A 21497-nucleotide genomic window follows, 5' to 3' on the forward strand; every position below is an offset into this window, starting at 1 on the left:
GCAGACCGCGTGAGACGACGCTTCATCCAGTCCCAAACATGCTCAATGGGGGACAGATCCGGAGATCTTGCTGGCCAGGGTAGTTGACTTACACCTTCTAGAGCACGTTGGGTGGCACGGGATACATGCGGACGTGCATTGTCCTGTTGGAACAGCAAGTTCCCTTGCCGGTCTAGGAATGGTAGAACGATGGGTTCGATGACGGTTTGGATGTACCGTGCACTATTCAGTGTCCCCTCGACGATCACCAGTGGTGTACGGCCAGTGTAGGAGATCGCTCCCCACACCATGATGCCGGGTGTTGGCCCTGTGTGCCTCGGTCGTATGCAGTCCTGATTGTGGCGCTCACATGCACGGCGCCAAACACGCATACGACCATCATTGGCACCAAGGCAGAAGCGACTCTCATCGCTGAAGACGACACGTCTCCATTCGTCCCTCCATTCACGCCTGTCGCGACACCACTGGAGGCGGGCTGCACGATGTTGGGGCGTGAGCGGAAGACGGCCTAACGGTGTGCGGGACCGTAGCCCAGCTTCATGGAGACGGTTGCGAATGGTCCTCGCCGATACCCCAGGAGCAACAGTGTCCCTAATTTGCTGGGAAGTGGCGGTGCGGTCCCCTACGGCACTGCGTAGGATCCTACGGTCTTGGCGTGCATCCGTGCGTAGCTGCGGTCCGGTCCCAGGTCGACGGTCACGTGCACCTTCCGCCGACCACTGGCGACAACATCGATGTACTGTGGAGACCTCACGCCCCACGTGTTGAGCAATTCGGCGGTACGTCCACCCGGCCTCCCGCATGCCCACTATACGCCCTCGCTCAAAGTCCGTCAACTGCACATACGGTTCACGTCCACGCTGTCGCGGCATGCTACCAGTGTTAAAGACTGCGATGGAGCTCCGTATGCCACGGCAAACTGGCTGACACTGACGGCGGCGGTGCACAAATGCTGCGCAGCTAGCGCCATTCGACGGCCAACACCGCGGTTCCTGGTGTGTCCACTGTGTCGTGAGTGTGATCATTGCTTGTACAGCCCTCTCGCAGTGTCCGGAGCAAGTATGGTGGGTCTGACACACCGGTGTCAATGTGTTCTTTTTTCCATTTCCAGGAGTGTATGTTCATGTATGTAGGTGAGCTAATCGGCCACCTGGATGAGGTGTTTTGTTTGTGAAGCTATACGACCCTAAGGCTGACGGCATGCCACGACTGGTCCAGCTAAGTACTGGTCAGACAGGTACGAAGACAAGCTGTGCGACCGGAAAGGGGGAGCTGGACAGCGAGCGCTTGCTTGGCAGAATCCTGAATTCACCAGCAATAGTGGACTCTGAGACAATCTGGAAGATGATTAAGTAATAGAACTTCGAAATTCGACTATAAATCATAGTTACATAATACAGCAAATCTGAATAAATCTGTTAAAATATCTTTAAAACTACAGTAGTTGAAGTTTTATAGTGAATATGAGCTCACTTGTGCAATTATACTAGCTTATGTATTTATGAAGGAACCTTTGTTTGTAATTATTGTAAACAGAGTGAGTGTCACCGAATGTTTATAGCATTTCACTATACACTGAAACATCAAAGACACTGGTATAGGCATGTGTATTCAAATAGACGGCACCGCGGTCGGCAACGCCTATATAAGACAAGTGTCTGGCGCAATTGTTTGATCGGTTACTGCTGCTACAATGGCAGCTTCTCAAAATTTAAGCGAGTCTGAACGTGGTTTTATAGTCGGCGCACGAGCGATGGGACACAGCATACCGGAGGTAGAGATGAAGTGGGGATTTTCGCGTACGACTGTTTCACGAGCGTACCGTGAATATCAGAAATCCGGTAAAACATCAGATGTTCGACATCGCTGCGGCCGGAAAAATATTCTGCAAGAACGAGACCAACGACAACTGACGAGAATCGCTCAACGTGACAGAAGTGCAACCCTTCCGTATATTGCCGAAGATTTCAATGATGAGCTATCAATAAATGTCAGCGTGCGAGCTATTCAACGAAACATCATAGATATTGGTTTTCGGAGGCGAAGGCCCACTCGTGTACCCTTGATGACTGCACGACACACAGCTTTACGCCTCACCTGGGCCAGTCAACACTGACATTGGACTGTTGATGACTGGAAACATGTTGCCTGGTCGGACGAGCCTCGTTTCAAATTGTATTGAGCGGATGGACGTCTACGGGGATGGAGACAACCTCGTGAATCCATGACCTTGCATGTCAGCAGGGGACTGTTCAAGCTGGTGGAGGCTCTGTAGTGGTGTGGGGTGTGTGCAGTTGGAGTGATATGGGACCCTGATACATCTAAATAAGACTATGACATGTGACACGTACGTAAGCATCCTACTTGATCACCTGCATCCAGTCATGTCTGTTGTGCATTCCAAAGGACTTGGGCAATTCTAGCAGGACAATGCAGCACCCCACACGTCCAGAAAAGCTACAGAAATACTTCAGGAACACTATTCTGAGTTTAAACACTTCCTCTGGCCATCAAACTCCCCAGACATGAACATTATTGAGCATATCTGGGTTGCCTTGCAACGTCCTGTTCAGAAGAGATTCCCCACTTCCCCGCGCGGTACTCAACGGACAGCCTTGCAGGACAGATGTGTCAGTTCCCTCTAGCACTATTTCAGACATATGTTGAGTCCGTGCCACGTCGTGTTGCGGCACTTCTGCTTGCTCGCGGGGGACCTACAGATGTACCAGCTTCTTTGGGTCTTCAGTGTATAAGTATTGTTGTGATATAGTAGTTTAGTGTGGGAGGTGGTCAGTATCAGTCAAATCATGCCTCTCTAACTTAAGAACAATGTATTTTTCGTGGGGATGGCCTTCAGCGAATGAAAAAGCAAGCAGTGGCGGAATATCACTGGAGTGAAGTGGATATGGACACTTTTCGAGTGAAAAGTTCAGGGGAGCGATTCTGTACACGTTCTATTTAGATCTTAAAGAACAGAATTTTGCGCTTATGTATGAACAATACAGGCCTGCCTTTGGTAACAAGTGGTATATCTTCGTGTAGGTGATAGATTTTGGACGATGAATGGCTGCTACGATACTTTTAACTTTTGAGGCACTTTATGTCGAGGTCTTGAAGAAGGTAGACCTGCAGATTGCATTACGGAATTGCCATAGGCAGTTTATGAGTTACTACTCGTTATCTTGCGTGCGTTAATTTTTGAATCAGCATGTTGAACTGTGAACTATTTTGAGCTGGTCATTATTCGATGTATTGTGATCACGAAATAGACTTATTTTTCTCACGTCTTGGATGACTGTTTAGCATAGGGATTCTGCTACCATTCTCGTAACGCTCTCAACGTAACATTAGTGCATTTGACAAGATTATTTTCTGTCTGTGTTTTAACTGGATATCGTGAGACCAGTTTTCGTTTATTTGAGTCTAGATTAGCCCCCGCTGCTTCCCTTGCGCACACTGTACGTTTTGCACAGTTTCTTTTTCTTTAAGCTAATTTTTTGTTGTTCACAAATTGCAACACCTTCTAAATTTTTTACGCTAATTAAAGCCGCTGATGCATAGTTTTTTCGCAATAGACTTCTGACGAAAATGCGATTCTGGCAACTCGAGTCCAAGTTTTATGCTGATCATGCCTTTAGCGTTTTTGTGACGATATTTCCATGGAAACTTCCATACCCTAACGCGTATTTCTTTATATTTAACGAGAAGTGAAACTAAAATTATCATAGATTTAGTTTTAAAAAATTTTTAGCATAACGAAATATTTTCTTAAATATTTTCATCCCCTATTTCACCCTCTTAAGTGTTGAATTTCCAAAAGCACTGAAAAACATTTTTTTTTAATTTCTAATAGAGAAGTTAAACACATATTCTCATAGATTCAGCTTTGAAAAGGCTTTCATAATGAAATAATTTCGTAACACTTTTCATCCCCTATTTCAATCCTATAGGGGGCTGAATTTCCAGAAAAAAATGAAATACTTTTATTATCTATTTATAATCCAGGAGTCAAATACCAGTTTCCATAGATGTCTCTTCAAAAACCGTTTAGTAGTTCTTAAAAACGATTTATTTTCATAAAATCTTTTACCCATTATTTTACCTCGTTAGTGGTTAATTTCCAAAAACGCCGAAACCATTTCTTTTTGTTATTTCTCATTGAGAAAGCAAATTCCAGTTTTCGTAGTTCTAGCTTCAAAACTGTGTTAATAGCGACAGATATTCGAAAAGTTTTTCATCCTCTATTTCACCCTAATAGGAGTGTAATTTCGAACAATACATTCTTAAACGATGCTTACGGTATAGGCTCAACACCCTTTCCAAATCTGAAGTTTTTCCTCTTAACAGTTTGGACTGGGTGATGATGAGTTAGTGAATGACTTCGGCCATAATTCACTCCCTTGCGGGCTGTTTTTCAAAAAAACAATGAAATGTGTATTCTTTATTTATAACACATTTCATACAAATTTTCATACGTTACCTTCAAAAATGTTTGCATAATGAAATATTACATGCCCTAATTAAATATTACGTCCCCCATTTCGTTCCCTCAGGGATGAATAAACATTTCTCAACATAATTCGCTTTAATACAGTTTTTAAGGTTTCAGTCAAAGTTGCAATTCTTTCTCAAACCGTTACCTGCATCTGTAACGTTTCACTGTACCTAATACATTTCTTTTTACATCAGATCAGTATTATTAATGTTACTTCTTTGTACACTCACGCTCATAAATTAAGGATAATTGCGGAATGTGGTGCCACACAACGTGGCACTACACAAAACTGGCGCTAATAGCAAAGGCACATAGAGAACGCACACGACACAGATCTGTAAGTCCATGGTATTGGTGATAAGTTGAGAAAACCGTCCCGAAACACAAGTGTTACAAAACGCCACTGTTTCCTGCGCATGTAACCCGACATCAATATGGGATATGAGCACCATGCACACGTACACAGGCCGCACAACGGGTTGGCATACTCTGGATCAGGTTGTCGAGCAGCTGCTGGGGCATAGCCTCCCATTCTTGCACCAGTGCCTGTCGGAGCTCCTGAAGTGTCTTAGGGGTTTGAAGACGTGCAGCGATACGTCGACCGAAAGCATTCCAGACGTGCTCGATGGGGTTTAGGTCTGGAGAACAGGCAGGCCACTGCATTCGCTTGATATCTTCTGTTTCAAGGTACTCCTCCACGATGGCAGCTCGGTGGGGCCGTGTGTTATCACCCACCAGGAGGAATGTGGGACCCACTGCACCCCTAAAAAGGTGGACATACTGGTGCAAAATGACGTCCCGATACACCTGACATGTTACAGTTACTCTGTCACAGATATGCAGGGGTGTACGTGCACCAATGATAATCCCAACCCACGCCATCAAACCACGATCTCCATACAGGTCCCTTTCAAGGATATTAAGGGGTTTTTATCTGGTTCCTGGTTCACGCCATATGAAAACCCGGCGAGAATGACTATTCAGACTATAGCTATCTCCAGTACTCCATGGCCGTCTGTGGGCACTGATGATGAGATGTCGGTCTTCTTTTGGTGTTGTACACTGTGGACGTCCCGTACTGTAGCTCCTGGACACGTTTCCTGTCTCCTGGAATCGTTGCAATTATCTTGATATCACACTTTGTGGCAAACGGAGGGCCTCCGTACTACGACCTGCCGTGTTTGGCCAGCCTCCAGTCGCCCTAGTATTCCACCCGTCATAACGTTATCAGTATGTGTTCTTTGAGCCATTTTCAACACACAGTCACCATTAGCACGTCTAAAAATGTCTGCACACTTATTCGCTGCACCGAACTCTGACATGCACCAACACACCTCTGCGTATGTGATCTGCTACCAGCACCACCGTGCTACGACCGCAGGTCAAATGCACCGCATGGTCAGAGCCCAAGGTGATTTAAACCCGCAAACCGCCCACCAGAGCGTTGTTTCACCATGTATCAGCACTATCCTTAATTTTTGAGCATGAGTGTATTACGTCTACATCAAATACAAAGCTTACAACAGAATTCATTTTATTAAATTATTCATTTATCATATATTTTAATTTTCCTGTGTACTTTATTAATTCGCAACTTTCGCCAGTGCAAAGACTATTTGACTGCAGGATCACAGCTACAGATTATTGTTTGCAACAAGCTGGCTGGTGGGCATGAAAGCAGACTTACAAGGCTCGACCCTCTGACTACATGGAACTATCCTTTTTTAAACAGAACCGTGCATTGCCCAATTACCTAACGTACCTGCACCATCAGGTAAAGTCGCAAATGGTTTACTCGTATGTACTGATAGAGAGCAGTTATGCAGCAGAAAACCATCAGGTAACGTCGTAACACGGTGTATTCTAAGCAGTACTCGATGAGTGACAAAATTTCCTCACATCGCACGTCGCCAGCATATCCACTTAAAAGGATCAAATCTAATCGAGTAAGTCTCCCTTATGTGTCTGAACATCTGAGAATGCCTTAAATAAGGAACCGTTTCCCCCACCCAAAGTTAATAATGTTCTTGAGCCTAAAACACGCTTTCCTGTAAGCCGAATTCCGAGTTCATCATTCGTTAAGCGTACGCGTTGTGCCGCGTTAAATGTGTGTCGGCTGCAAACGCTGCAGCACAAATAGCAGGAACGGCAGAGGCGCATCCAACAATAGCTGCGGAAACGTCCGCTTTCACGTTATGGGGGCGGGGAGCCGCGGAGCACTTTTGTTAAGCCGCGGCTCACTGAAAAATTAAAAAGCTCTCACGGCCACCAAAGAATTCCGTCCCTCCTTCCGTCCGTGTCTGCTGCGGTGTTTACCGCATTCACGGCACCATCGCGCTGTGGAATGTTTAGTAGGCTTTAAACTGAAAACACCGGACAAGACTGGCAATTGGTTTGTTGTACACCGTGTCGTGTAAATTGTGCAGAGGAGAGGAACAACGGTCCACAACTCTCCATGTCACCCGTACCTGCGAACGAGTCGACTCGAGAATTGACGGTGTAAAGTCAGTTGCCCTGTTTGTGGCGGGCGTCTTGATATCGAACTGTAGATATGCAGGATTCCAAAACACTGCATCAGTCTCAACAATTTGGACGAAAAACCCTAACCATAATCTCCGTACAATGCGACGGCCTTACGCCACTTTACTGGGAGGCCTTGTGTTCCCGTCTGGTACCACTTTACTGGTCGACGCCGGAGTCATGGTCCTGCTGTTCCAATAACCTCACCATCGTCCACGAACTGATACCCGCAGAGAGCATCCTTCATTGAGCCAAACATATGGAAGTCTGAAGGTTCGAGATCCGGGCTGTAGGGTGCATAAGAACAACAGTCCAATGAAGTTTTATGAGCCCCTCCCGGGTGTGCAGACTTAGGTGAGACCTAGCATTGTCATGGAGAACGAAAAGTTCATTTGCATTTCTGTGGTGACGAATACACACTGAAGTTGTTTTTTCAGTTACCTAAGGGCAACACAATACACTTCAGAGGCGATCATTGCACCACGAGGGTAGACATCAAAGGCAATAGCCCCTTCAGAGTCCCAGAAGACCGTCGGTATAACTTTACCGGTTGAGGGTGCGGCTTTGAACTTTTTCTTCGGAGGAGAGGTAGTGTGGCTCCACTCCATGGACTGAGGTTTCAGTTCTGGTCGATGATCGCGTATTTCACCGCCTATGACTATGTTCGACAAAACATTGTCACGATCAGTCTGGTAATGCGCGAGAAATCCCGCACAAATAGTCCTTCGTTGTTCTTTATCATCTCCTGTTAGGCGGCGAGGAACCCGAGCACACACCTTTTATTACCCCAACTGGTGGACGAGTGTGTCAGCACTACCAACACAGGCGTCCAGCTGTGCAGCGAGGTTTTTATGATCAGTCGATCACTTCGAATGAGTGTGTCCACACGTTTCAGCATTGCAGGACTTACAGCTGCGTACGGCTGGCCAGCACGCCGGAGGTCGGACTGTTTGCGCAAACCTGTGCCGGAGGTCAGATTGTTTGCCCAACCTTGTTGCGATAATGACAGAAGCGTCGACCAACGACCCAACGTGTCTCTGTTCACTGCCGGGGCTCCGTAGACATTCTGCAAGCCCCTATGACAGGGCTTCACAACATACGTGCTCGCGGAGCAAGCTGTGAGCAGGAAGGCGCGAGCACGGAGCAGCCACGGAGCAGCGCGAGCACGCTACCCCCACTACCGGACCAGAGCGGAGAGTGGGGAGAGTCATGTGGGGCACACAACAGCTGCCGCCAGTCAATGTAAATCCGCGGCCACCTGCAGGGATATCACTCACGAATTATTACTGCGACAAATGAAACAAAGAAAGGAGAATGTACACATGCCACATAATTTTATTAGCTTAGTGTAGGCCTCTACATTCGCATTAATTTGTGAACTGTTACACAATAAAAGGTGTCACTGAAGTGTGGGATCCTCGGTTATCTTGTACTTTTTGCCACAATTGCGTCTATGTTCGGAGTAATTGTTCTTGTGCATTTTAGGCGCAGCGTGCAGTTTAAATTTCGATCAGACAATGCGTTTCTCAGGTGCGTCTTGTTACATTTCATTGCAGAGGATAGTTGTTCACAAACATACGTGGAACCGAACATTGATATTATTGTAGCCGCCAGTTTGTGCAAACGAGGAAATCTATCCTGAGGGAAGTGTCTGTAGAATTCCAAAATGTTTTTCTTGTTCTGAAATTTGTCTCTGTATTCTCTGTCACACTGCAGGTCAATAATTTCTTGCTGCAGCTCAGGACGAATCTCTTAAATATTCGCTGAATATGGAGAGAACATGATCAAAATCACTGTCTAGTGCTGTCAGATCTTGAAAGCGCTGATCAACTAAACTATGTGAATAACGTTCACAGTCTTTGTGAACATCTTGCATGGATGATAATTTAGGAAAATGAGCTAGGTTTCCCGTTTCCAGCTGACTCACCCAAAGTGTCAATTTCATGTTAAAAGCTCGTATTCGACCTGTGAAATGAGTAATCAGCAGATCTTTACCTTGTAGTAAAATGTTCAAAGCATTCAGATGGCTAGTTAAATCTGCTAAGAACGCGAGATCACGTTCAAACGTGCGCGCGCATTTCCCCTCCCTCCCCTCCCTCCCTACTCCGCGACCTTGCACCTGCTCGCGAGCACGTGCCTGAGCAGACGCGAGTACTTGCGCTCAAAACCGGCCAGTTGTTAAGCCCTGCCCTATGAATATCTGCGATGCTCTGGTTTTCCGACAAAAGCAACTCAATAACAGTTCTCCTTTGAACGCACCTTCGTTAAAGACGTCATTTGAAAGGCTACGTATAGCCCCCTATCGGACGGAACTTGATGAAACTACAGGGGCTGAAGCGGGAACATTCCACAATGTTCCACAACAAATTTCGCATTTTTTCAACCGAAATTGGCCGAGAGGACAAAAATGTGAAGCATTACTTATTGTACTTGCTGAGCGTCCCTCGTATATCTTCATATGGAAGGTATTTTCGTGGTGGTGATACAATATTTCGTGGATCATAAGATTCGCTGGGAAAAAGTCTGCACTTGACCCCATTAACTTTCTGTTAGTCGTCATAATCTCGACCAAAAGGATTTGCCTCAGCTTTTGTGATGGACTGTTTTTAACTTTACCTTTTCTTGTCTCTCAGTGTGACTCCTGTTGTATCCTAAATTTCCTAGTAGTCTTCTGCTGTATAAAGATCTACTTGAGGCCTCCGACTTTCTCTGGTGACCAGCAGTTCACGATACCTTTTTCACGATGAGATTTTAGTGCGCAAGCATAAATGGTCATTCGTTGGTCATTTCACGAACAGTTACGAAGTGCTGCAGAATAACTAAGAATGGGAATGAAACTATGAACATTCTTCAGTAATATTTCTTTAAACATAACTTACCCTCAAGGCAATTACTTGCTTAATTTGGTAGCTTTTGTAAAGTGAGCAGCGTTGGACCTTGATCTGTTGTTAAAATACAGCTTTCATACCGTGTGGTACAGAAAAACATACTTGCAGGATGTAAACTTAGTAAGCAAGAGTCATATCATTAAGAGGAAATCTGTGTTTATTTTGAAAATGTAAGTCAATTCCGTCTACTGTTGTTTCCAAGGCGGTTATTCCCAATTTCAAATCAAATGACTGTGAAAATATTCCGAACATGTAATATGTTTTTGAGATGATTTCCTTCACTGTGGTGTCACCGCCAGACACCACACTTGCTAGGTGGTAGTTTTTAAATCGGCCGCGGTCCGCTAGTATACGTCGGACCCGCGTGTCGCCACTATCAGTGATTGCAGACCGAGCGCCGCCAAACGGCAGGTCTAGAGAGACTTACTAGCACTCGCCCCAGTTGTACAGCCGACGTTGCTAGGAAAGGTTCACTGATAATTACGCTCTCATTAGCCGAGACGATAGTTAGCATAGCTTTCAGCTAAGTCAATTGCTACGACCTAGCAAGGCGCCGTTTATCCTTTGCTATGTATCTAATGAAGCATGTACAGTAACAAGACCAATGTTCACCAATTGTGGATTAAAGTTAAGTATTCCAGCAGCTACGTACTTTTCTTTATAGCATTCATTACGTATCCTGTTTCAGACCTCACGCCAGCCTGCGTGAGCTTATAGCGTGCATTTCGGCTTCCTCAAACAACACGGTGTTGACACTTCTGCCAACACTTCATTCACATCTTTACCACAAGTATATTTCTCAAAAAAGCGAATATAGTGAGTGAACTCACAGTTCCAGACGCTGTTTAATCAGTTCTCTATGACGCTGCTGCTTAGGAACGAACTTCCAGAAACATCACTTGTAACTGTCCTAAACAATTGGAACACTCCAACGACGTACTGAAATATTAAGTGAGATTGATGCTCTAAGGAACCTCGACACAGATGGAGTATATGTGAGTTAATGCCACTTTTTATCGTCCTGAATGTGAAATCATCACCTGAAAGCATGGAACGCACAACCATAGCCTGTGGGAATAAGGCTCGGCCGTTGCCTACGCGGTTTCCAGTGTTACAGCGAGATTTAAGACAGACCTCGCCCGGGCGTGGCACTGGCTTTGTGACGTCACGCGGGTTACACCTCACTTCTCGCAGGCTCCGTATCCCCTAGGACAGGAGATCCCAGACTTTTGGTCACTGTGTATCACTTGCCATTTTTAGAAATTTTGGAGTACTATTATAAGCTGTTCACTTTATAATGGACCATGAGGTGGGGGACAGAGTGGAGGGGAGGTGCGGGAAGTTGAGAGACGGCTGCCGCTGGGAGATGGCTGGGTGAATTACTGTATAGGGGGCGGGGGATAATTTTCACCATCTTCCTTAGAGCTGACAACAGAGAAACGGCTTAAGAGTCGTGTCGATCGACCACTAGGTATCGTAGAGAACACACATGACACAGATCTGTAAGTCCATGGTATTGGTGATAAGTTGAGAAAACCGTACCGAAACACAAATGTTACAAAGCGCCACTGTTTCCTGCGCATGTACCCCGACATTAATATGGGATATGAGCACCATGCACACGTACACAGGCCGCACAACGGGTTGGCATACTCTGAATCAGGTTGTCGAGCAGCTACTGGGGCATAGCCTCCCATTCTTGCACAAGTGCCTGTCGGAGCTCTTGAAGTGTCTTAGGGGTTTGAAGACGTGCAGCGATACGTCGACCGAAAGCATCCCAGACGTGCTCCATGGGGTTTAGGTCTGGAGAACAGGCAGGCCACTGCATTCGCTTGATATCTTCTGTTTCAAGGTACTCCTCCACGATGGCAGCTCGGTGGGGCCGTGCGTTATCACCCACCAGGATGAATGTGGGACCCAATGCACCCCTAAAAAGGTGGTCATACTGGTGCAAAATGACGTCCTGATACACCTGACTTGTTACAGTTACTCTGTGAAAGATATGCAAGGGTGTACGTGCACCAATGATAATCCCACCCCACACCATCAAACCACGACCTCCATACAGGTCCCTTTCAAGGACATTAAGGGGTTGTTATCTGGTTCCAGAGTCACGCCAGATGAAAACCCGGCGAGAATGCCAAGGTAATATTGTTCCATGGAAACATTTTTTACAACGGCTTTTATATTTGGTACTTACTATTAGCAAATAATTTGAGTGAAATTAAGGTGGTTTTGACAAAAATATTCGATGAGTAGGAGTGGAATGGCACTTAAAATAATTGTTAAACTTTTCATCACAAATACAGAAAACCTGTCATGCAAGAGAAAAACAATCTGAACATGGAGTACAGTAAATCAGTTCAAAAATTAAAAAAAAAAAAGTCACAAGCAAATCAAACTTTGACGTAAATTACATTTCAAAAGAAGTAATTAGATCTCAGATTTACATTATGACGAAGCAACGTCTACATGTTTCAGATGGAAGCATGTTACTTTTTATTTTCAGTCAGTGCTTCAAAGGCTAGCTCGATTGAGCTCAGGTTAATTCTCAAGTCTTCTTCTGCACTCAGTATGTTTCTGTATTTATTTTTAATGTACAACAACGCACAAAACCCACCTTCACACACGTAAGTACTAACAAACGGCGGTCTGTGGTTTTTCATCCTCTGTAATTCTATAACTAGCTTAATATCAGGCTCTTATCAAGTTAGTAACAATGTCAATAAAGTATTCCATGCAACGTGATTACTAGTCAGATGTAGCGCCTGATGTCACGACTCTTCAGCTAAAGGTTAAGCGTCGTGTATATCTTATTCAGTAGTAAATGGTGTGAACATTTACTCAGAACCGTCACTTAGTAGTCGTGTTAGGCATCTTGGTAGAGCTGATATATTTTTCTCCGCGCCCAATACAGCACCTCCCTTCTTTCTTCTAACAAAAAAATGTAAGTGAGAGATACATTTCTTGACGTGGTGTACCTATAGAGTCTCTGGCAGTTGATGCTTCGTATTAGATACACACATTATTTGAGTAAGATAGGAATACGATTGAAATCTTATTTTGTGCTCGATGTTTTTAGTAGTCTACTGGCCACTGAAGCGCAGCTTCGAACGGAGCTGACCTTTAAAGGACGCAGCTATATCTGACATCTGCATACGAAAACAAGTATTTCCATTCGTGTCACGTACGGAAGCGAAGGCACCGAGCAATCTAATGTTGAGAGTTATGCTTTACAAGAAAACATTTTTGAAAGTAACTAATATTCCCAAGCCTCCGCAATAAACCAAGGATAAATAGTACACCATAAAAATTTATTTTATAATGTACATCTCCAGTTCTCTTAAGATTATGCATCCCTCACTGTAGCCCGCATCTCGTGGTCGTGCGGTAGCGTTCTCGCTTCCCACGCCCGGGTTCCCGGGTTCGATTCCCGGCGGGGTCAGGGATTTTCTCTGCCTCGTGATGGCTGGGTGTTGTGTGCTGTCCTTAGGTTCGTTAGGTTTAAGTAGTTCTAAGTTCTAGGGGACTGATGACCATAGATGTTAAGTCCCATAGTGCTCAGAGCCATTTGAACCCTCACTGTAAATTACAAGTAATTAGACAACTAGAAGCGTATGCTACATATCATTCTCACAGGGTTCCTGAATGATTTTCTTCGTTTATTACAGTATAGAGAGAAACACATACACACACACACACACACACACACACACACACACACACACACACACACACACACACCGAGAGAGAGAGGGGGGAGGGAGGGAGGGAAGGAGGGGGAGAGGGAGGGAGAGAGAAAAGGAGACAGAAGGCGAGAGGGGTCTTCCAGTGTTTGTGAACAATAGTGCTTACACTGTCTTTGCTAATCTGCAACTCTTCGCTCTCATTTTCAAAGACAGCCGCCGATCATCCGCACTCATTCCATGTTACCTGGGATTATGCGTGAGGATCCTAACGCAACACATCCTCGGCATCATCCTTCCCGTCTCTAAAGCGTTTAAACAACTGGAACGCTTTTTTCTCACTGTTTCACAACCGCACACTTGCACCAACATTCCATGTCGATGTCGTCGTTTTCCCTAATTTGAAGCAAAAGTTCACGATAACGAATGGCTCCGTTTCGCGCTCCATTTTCCAAACACGTAAGTGCATTGGATGCTTCACGATGATCGGCAGCTGGATAAGCAGAGACAGGGTAAGCACTGTTGTTTATGATCATTCGCAGATGTTTCGCATCTCCGACAAATATGTGACCACGCGCGATTCCACAAGATGCGTTTGCTGACAGATTCCAAAAGCTTGACTGCCGGTCGGAGTGTCCGAGCGGTTCTAGGCGCTACAGTCTGGACTGTAGAAAGAGGAGAATGTGATATTGCTTGCTGCTTGGGGAACAACAACATAGGTGGAAACAGACGAGTGACAACTCACGCTTTTTGCAACTGCATATTAAAGTAGTTACCCAATGAAGAGTAAACCGAGTGAACACGAACGTTCACTCCAAGAGAGAGAGCCGAACAGCTCAATACCATCAACGTAATTTCGGCGCTATCTCTAACGGTAACTCTACATTACGTCGGTGTGTATTCCAAGGAACATAACTGTTCAGCTTTCAGAAATTAAAATTGGTCTACATACCTGATTACGTGGGCGTAAATATCAGATTACAATTATATATACATGTTACTGAGACACGTAGTGATAGAGATTGTGAGATTAAGATCATTTGTCACGGTACTATACGCACACGTGGTTATTGATTACAGTAATTCATTATTTTGATTGCAGAGCAACAGCTAGTTTTAAACATAATCCCTTGTGTGAAACAATGTAAACAGGGGCATGGGGCTATAAATGACAGCGCAAAGCTTCACTTTACGCTCGCCTTCCAACTGGTTTACACAAATTAATACGCCGTGGAGACTGCAACCAAGCATTACGAGTTTTTGTGCTGAAACACGTTAAATTATTCAGGGGCGTTAATATTGGAGCGATTACTGCACATGGTGTATAAAACGCTGAGGATATTTCAGTTCTCGCTTCCCACGCCCGGGTTCCCGGGTTCGATTCCCGGCGGGGTCAGAGATTTTCTCTGCCTCGTGATGACTGGGTGTTGTGTGATGTCCTTAGGCTAGTTAGGTTTAAGTAGCTCTAAGTTCTAGGGGGCTGATGACCTCAGATGTCAAGTCCCGTAGTGCTCAGAGCCATTTGATATTTCAGTTAATAAGCATTAAAGTATTCGTGAATCGATGGTACATCATCTATGCTTGCATCAGTACTCCGCAAGCCACCTGACGGTATGCGGTGGGGCGTACTTCTGGTATCACTAATTGATGCCACCTTCCCTGTTACATTTTCGGATGGCGGGTGGGAAGAACGATTGCCCGTAAACATCTGTGTCAGCTCTAATTTCTCGAATTTTATCGTTGCGTGGGTTTCACGAGACGTATATGGAAGGAAGTAATATGTTCTTCGACTCTTCGCGGAAAGCATTCTCTCGAAATTTGAATAGCAAACCTCTCCGTGATGCACAACGTCGTTCTTCTACCGTCTGCCACATGATTCTGTTGAGCAACTGTGTAACGTGCTCGCACCGACTAAACGATCCCCTGCCGAAACACGCCGTTCTTCGATCTTCTCTATCTCTCCTATCAGTCCTAGGCCCCAGGGTCCCTGATTGACAAACAATAATGAAGAATCGATCGAACAGGTGCCTTGTAAGCTGTTTCCTTATGGATGAATTACGTTTCCTTCAAATTATTTCTATGAACCTCAGTCTCATATCTGGTTTTATTACCATTTGTTTTTAGTGCTCATTCCACTTTAGGTTGCTCTGGATAGTTTGTCCTAGATATTTTACGGTGGTTCATTGTAATATATTGTCTATTCCTTGCTACTGTATTGTTACCTTGAAGCTGTGAGAAAGGACGACAGGCGCTGCAAGGCGCGGAAGCAGAGACGATGCTGAGGGAAGACGAAACTAGGAGAGATATCGTTACATGAAGTAAACCGTAAAGGGAGAACCTTGCGAAAATGCAGACGCCCCCAGACGCGGTCCCAGGGCGCTAGTTAATCTTCAAGGAATTAAGACGTAACTTAATATGTCGTCTAGACACTGTGGTAGGTTGCCACCGTTGAACTTTGTAACCAACAGTCACGTATTAGCGATAAAGCCAGCTTGATACCAGCCCCGAGAACAACAACGTCAGTAGGCTTACAAGGATTAGAAAGAGAGCGAAAACGCCAAAAAACTGTTGACCTAGCAGTCCCTACTCCGGGGAGCCCGAGGGGCGGGGCTAAATGACATATAACAATGACCTTGCAAGGCTTATTTGGCAGACCAGTTACGTTTAGCTTTCAGCTGAACAATGTCAGGACACGACATCATGTTTCCAGCAATTTTTCATCAATAGTTTTCTAGTAGAGCAGTGGACTTGTTTTACTGTGTATGCACAGTGACGATGATCAGGTCCCATACTTCAAGGAGCGTAGGGGACGATGCGGGAGACCCGCACTGCCGACTAGGCAAGGTCCTAGCGGAAGTGGTTTGCCATTGGCTTCCTCCGACCATAATGGGGATGAATGATGATGATAATGAAGACACAACAACGCCCAGGAATCCGTGCGCGGGAAGCGAGAACGCTACCGCAAGACCACGAGCTGCATGCACAGTAATTTAGATTTATTCACGTTCAGGATCAACTGCCAGCCACAGCAGCATCCGTCTGTGCTCTACAGACGCTTTTGCAGATCGTTACTGTCTTCTGGCACTGCTACTTTCATGTAGATAAATCCATCATCTGCGAACAGACTTAAAAGAGTTTCCGACGCATTCAACGAGAGCATTTATATACATCGTAAACGGTAATGGTTCTATCACATTTCCTAGGGGTACTCCGGCTATTACCTTTACATCTGTGCTACAAGCAGTCCGCTAGCAAAATAACCGTACCTAGGAAGTCAAAATTAAAGGAAAACAATGATCGAGTGACTCCTCATAAGATACACATTTCTATTTCTAAGCGACGCTTGAGGTGGTGTAAAGAATGACGCAACTAGATAGTGGGTGACTTGTAACCGATGAAGTGGAGTGATGAATCGCGCTGTACCCTGTGTCAATCCGACGAAAGTGTTTCGGTTTGACGAATGCGTGGAGAAGTTTACCTGTCACCATGTGTAGTGCCAATAACTAAGTACTTAGTTGGTAGCCCTACGGCATGGGTGTATTTTTCGTTTTTATGATGTTGTTTCGCTATTGCGCTTAAGGAAACGTTAAACACCAAAGAATTTGATCACATTTTACAGCATTTTTGTACTGCACACAGTAGAGGAACAGTTTGGAGAAGATATTTGTATCAGGATGACAATGCACACTGTTTTAAAGGAGCATCTCTGAGTCAACGTTTCGTGGACGGTAAGATTCCTAAAATGGACTGGCTTGCCCAGAATTCCGACTTGCACCTAATGGGAACCATTTTCGAGGGGTTAAAGCGTCAATCTAGCTCTAGAACCCAGCGTCCAACTTCACTATCTTCCCTGGTTCCTGCTCTTGAGGAAGAGAGGGCTGTCATCACTCCATAGACAACGAGGCGCCTGATTGAAAATGGCTCCATCAGAGTTAACCCCTCGTAAAGGGGAATGGGCCAATAACAGGTAATTGGAATCTTCTTTTCACGTAGATTAATGGCTTGATAATGCTTCCAGGTGTTTGAGGAAGTGTGGAAACTTTATTAGCTGGATCAGGATATGGGTAGTGAAGGGTAACGGGTACGGAAAGTGAGGCAGAGTGCACGATGCTCTAAGTTTTGGAGTGAGTGATAAAACATTGGAGGGTGGAGACCCATGCAATATGAGCCGTGATTGGCTCGTGTTATGATTTGCATTAAACCTTGGTTGCTATCCTGTAGTCTCCGGTTATCGCGAGTATGCTGTTATCCTCTCTCTCCGCAAGTGGCAGCAGCAGGGTGTATCGATATTCGCACCCCTGTACTATCTTTGGCCTCGCACTTGCAGTTTCCGGCTGTGCCGTGTGCGCGCAGTTGGTCGGTTGGCGTAGAGCAGCTAGGGAAGGAAGTCTCCGTGGCGCGTAGTTTGGCCGGGGCCGCGGGCGGCGTCCACGCGTGGTCGGGTGCGAGGGGCTGTTCCCATTGCTACGAGGTCCGTGGCTCACCGATCCCGGACACGAAAGCTGAGTCTTTACTTAATCTAGCAGCCAGCCCCAGCTGTTCACATTGTATCGATTGAATTTCGTTGTAGGCTTTTGGGACATTAACGCGAGCAGCAACGTGCATATTCAATTTGGCTAAATTCTAGCTGCCCTCCTGTGGAGTTTAACTTAACTTGATTATTCTTAATTGAAGTACACCATCAGAGTTTTCTGTCTTGTTGCCGTTAACGTTACAGTTACCTGCCCTGGCAGTTGTAAATTCAAGCAGTGTATTTTTCTCGTCATGTTATGGCTGTCCAGCACGGCATGTAGTTTGACAGCTGAATGTGTAATTCGTTTTGGGCGCCGATACCTTCTGCGTGTTCCACTGAACTCCCTGTCGTGTGATGGTCGGGTAGAGCGGAAGTTACCCTGTCGCTTGGTCCGTTGACTGTCTGTCGGTTGGGTTGCCGTCCGATTGAGAATTGTTGGGCCGACTGCCTGTCTCACCTAAGCGAGTCTTAGTGTTCGAATTCCAGGCCGACCCTTGGAAACTTCAGAGCGCTGTTTGATGTGCTGCCTTTTCTTATTTGTCCTTGTTGTTTATGTATAGCTTCTAGTCGATTTTAAATTAAAGTTGTTTACCCCTAAGGAGTGAGATTGTTTGGGCTTTCAGCCTGATTTAAAGAAATTTTAGGATAAGGCCTTCTGCCTTTTAAAATTCAATTTTTTTTTGTCTTAAGTGATTGGACTTCAGCCGGTTTTAAATTAAAGTTGTTTTGCCCTTGAGGTGTGACATTAAATGGCGCTTTTAGCCGGGAATTAAGTTCTAAAATTAATGTTTGGCTTGTTCTGTTTTTAATGTTTTCCTTACTCCTGTAATGTTTGTCGAATGAATAAAGTAGTATGTTCGAGTACAACTGGCCCCTTTCCACAGATTAAACTATTTGTCCTTGTAATGCTATTGTAAATATAATACTGCCATTAATCTGTATATTTTAAAAATTTTATATTACATAATAATTTTGAAAAATTAAAAAAATACTATAAAGAGAGTAAGCTTTAGTGAAGTGTAGTTTATCTATTTAATAACCTCTTTGATATAGGTGGAATAAATGTATTGAAACATATTTTGAAAATAATTATGTAATATTTCAAGTACAATTATTATTTAATTTTGTCAATTTTGTATGTATATTCTGTCATGCAATTGTAAATGGTTCATTCTTAGGGTTTTTGTAAGCAGAAGTGTAAATTGAAAAGGTGTAGGGATCATGGGTAGAACGGAACTCCGTTTAGTAGTGGAATGGAAAAGGTGGTGTGGCGCGCGAGTGAGAAATGGCGCCCTAGTAGCATATAGTCGGTAGCTGCCCTGCAAGTGGTGAACACGCACTACGTTGGTCGAGCACTAGAGGCCCCGAATTTACCTGCAAGACTGGGTTTTAGGCCTCGGACGTGTTCTGTACGGCAATAAATTAATAGCTCAGCAATTTGTAATTTTATCGTAGCCGCCAAGAGGAAGACGGAGCTACGTACATCAAGAGCCGTAATTGCGCAATGTTACTACGCAGCACTGCCTCACTCCACCTTCGACATCAGTAACAGGCAAAGTACTTTGGTTCAAAAATGGTTCAAATGGTTCTGAGCACTATGGGACTTAACATCGGTGGTCATCAGTCCCCTAGAACTTAGAACTACTTAAACCTAACTAACCTAAGGACATCACACACATCCATGCCCGAGGCAGGATTCGAACCTGCGACCGTAGCAGTCGCGCGGTTCCGGACTGAGCGCCTGAACCGCTAGACCACCGCGGCCGGCGCAAAGTACTTTATTTAGAAGTGTATCACAGTATCAACTATCCATCTTCAATTAGTGGAATATAAGTCTTAAATGTACCTTTGTGTTTAACCGTGATTTTCCTATGTCATTTACCTCAGTAGGGTCCTTACCTAAACGAATTTATTCCGCGTATCCTGATGTTTATTGAAGCTTGAATAATAGTAAATTACTGGCAAGAGTACTATTTTGGTAGTAAATTCTGAAAATAATTATTAAATGCTAAAGTTTGCACGTATCAGTTTAAGGGCCACCGCTTTGAGTGGGCATGAGGATAAGTTTTCAATAGTACTTCTGAAAGTAAAGTAACACAATTGTTTAACTGCAACAATCTTAACAGTAATTGTTCGTGTTGCTTCTCCATGTCAAAGAAAGCCAGACAAATATTGGGGTTAGTAGAACGTTAACACATAACAATCCTAAAGAAATGAAATGTAGTCGTTTTAAATAATAGTTTTGGTCATCTGAATGATAGCTATAAGTTTAATATTTTTTTGGTATCTTTGTCGAAACATATGTGTGTCTTCTGTAAATCATTACTGAAGTATAGTGATAAATTCCATAAGCAACAGTCAAAGGTGGCTACACTGAGTCACAGCGCCAGAGATTGCGCCAAAGAGTATTTTTCCGCCGCCTCCGCTGGGCAGTAGTAGTTCAGAGTTTGCCGTGGGCAGTGCTTGTGGAGAGGATGTCGATAGCTGTACTAGTTGAGGCCATGTCGTGTGCAGTTGTTCTGTTGCGTGAGACAGCAGATGCTGTTCGATTGGGGATGTTGCAATGATCACAGTGTATTTTTCGTCAATATATATGAAGGTAACAAAATTTTTTTTTATTTATTTCAAATTTCCTAAATAACAATGCCTCTTGGTCACAGGTTCAGTCAACAAAGCATTTGGCTTGTGTTCATGTAGTAGACTTTCTGTGTGCAATTATAGTATCTCTGTTTTTTTTGTGTGTTTTTTTTTTTTTTTTTTTTTTTTTTTTTTTTTAGCTATCGACATCCTCTCCACAAGCACTGCCCACGGCAACCTCTGAACTACTACTGCCCAGTGGACGCGGCGGAGAAATTAATAGTACTTACTGCCAAGTGACCGTAGTAAGTGAAAGTAGTTATTTATTCAGTGTCGAAAATTGACTTCGTCTTTTTGTGTAGACACTGTGCCAGATTTGGGATGGCGGCAGTTTTATTAAGCGTAACAGTTTATTGTTATAACAGGCTTTGTCTGATAAAAGATTTCAAAAAGTAATTATTCTCACTGCTTTTCTCCCAGACTGTATCATTCGGAGAAAAATAGTTCGATACTTTACCATTGGGTTGAACACGGTTAAAATCTCTCTCCGAGAGTTGATGGTTTGGAGTGTTAGTGCTGCGTGATTTTATGGTGGTGGTCCTGCCGCTACTTACTCCACAGTTCTGACATTCCGAATCGCGGATCTTCCGTCTTTACTGTGGTAGAACTTAAACGTTCTGGTACCGTATTAACGAGAACGCGAAGGTAACGCTGCATCCTGACCTGCGGGTATAGCAGGGGATCTCACATTATTTGTATGGTAGAGGATTGGCACGGATCAAGATCTGATAGATACGTACGGTAGTCCTTTTTTATCC

General features: G+C 44.5%; 1 protein-coding gene across 1 annotated transcript in view; it reads right to left on the reverse strand.

Moving 5' to 3' along the window:
- LOC124606000 overlaps window positions 1-21497 on the reverse strand; it is a 177384-nt gene that overhangs the window by 146091 nt on the left and 9796 nt on the right. The gene's annotated exons all lie outside the window — the stretch shown is intronic.

Source organism: Schistocerca americana, chromosome 3, assembly GCF_021461395.2.
Source record: "Schistocerca americana isolate TAMUIC-IGC-003095 chromosome 3, iqSchAmer2.1, whole genome shotgun sequence".
Taxonomy (NCBI): domain Eukaryota; kingdom Metazoa; phylum Arthropoda; class Insecta; order Orthoptera; family Acrididae; genus Schistocerca; species Schistocerca americana.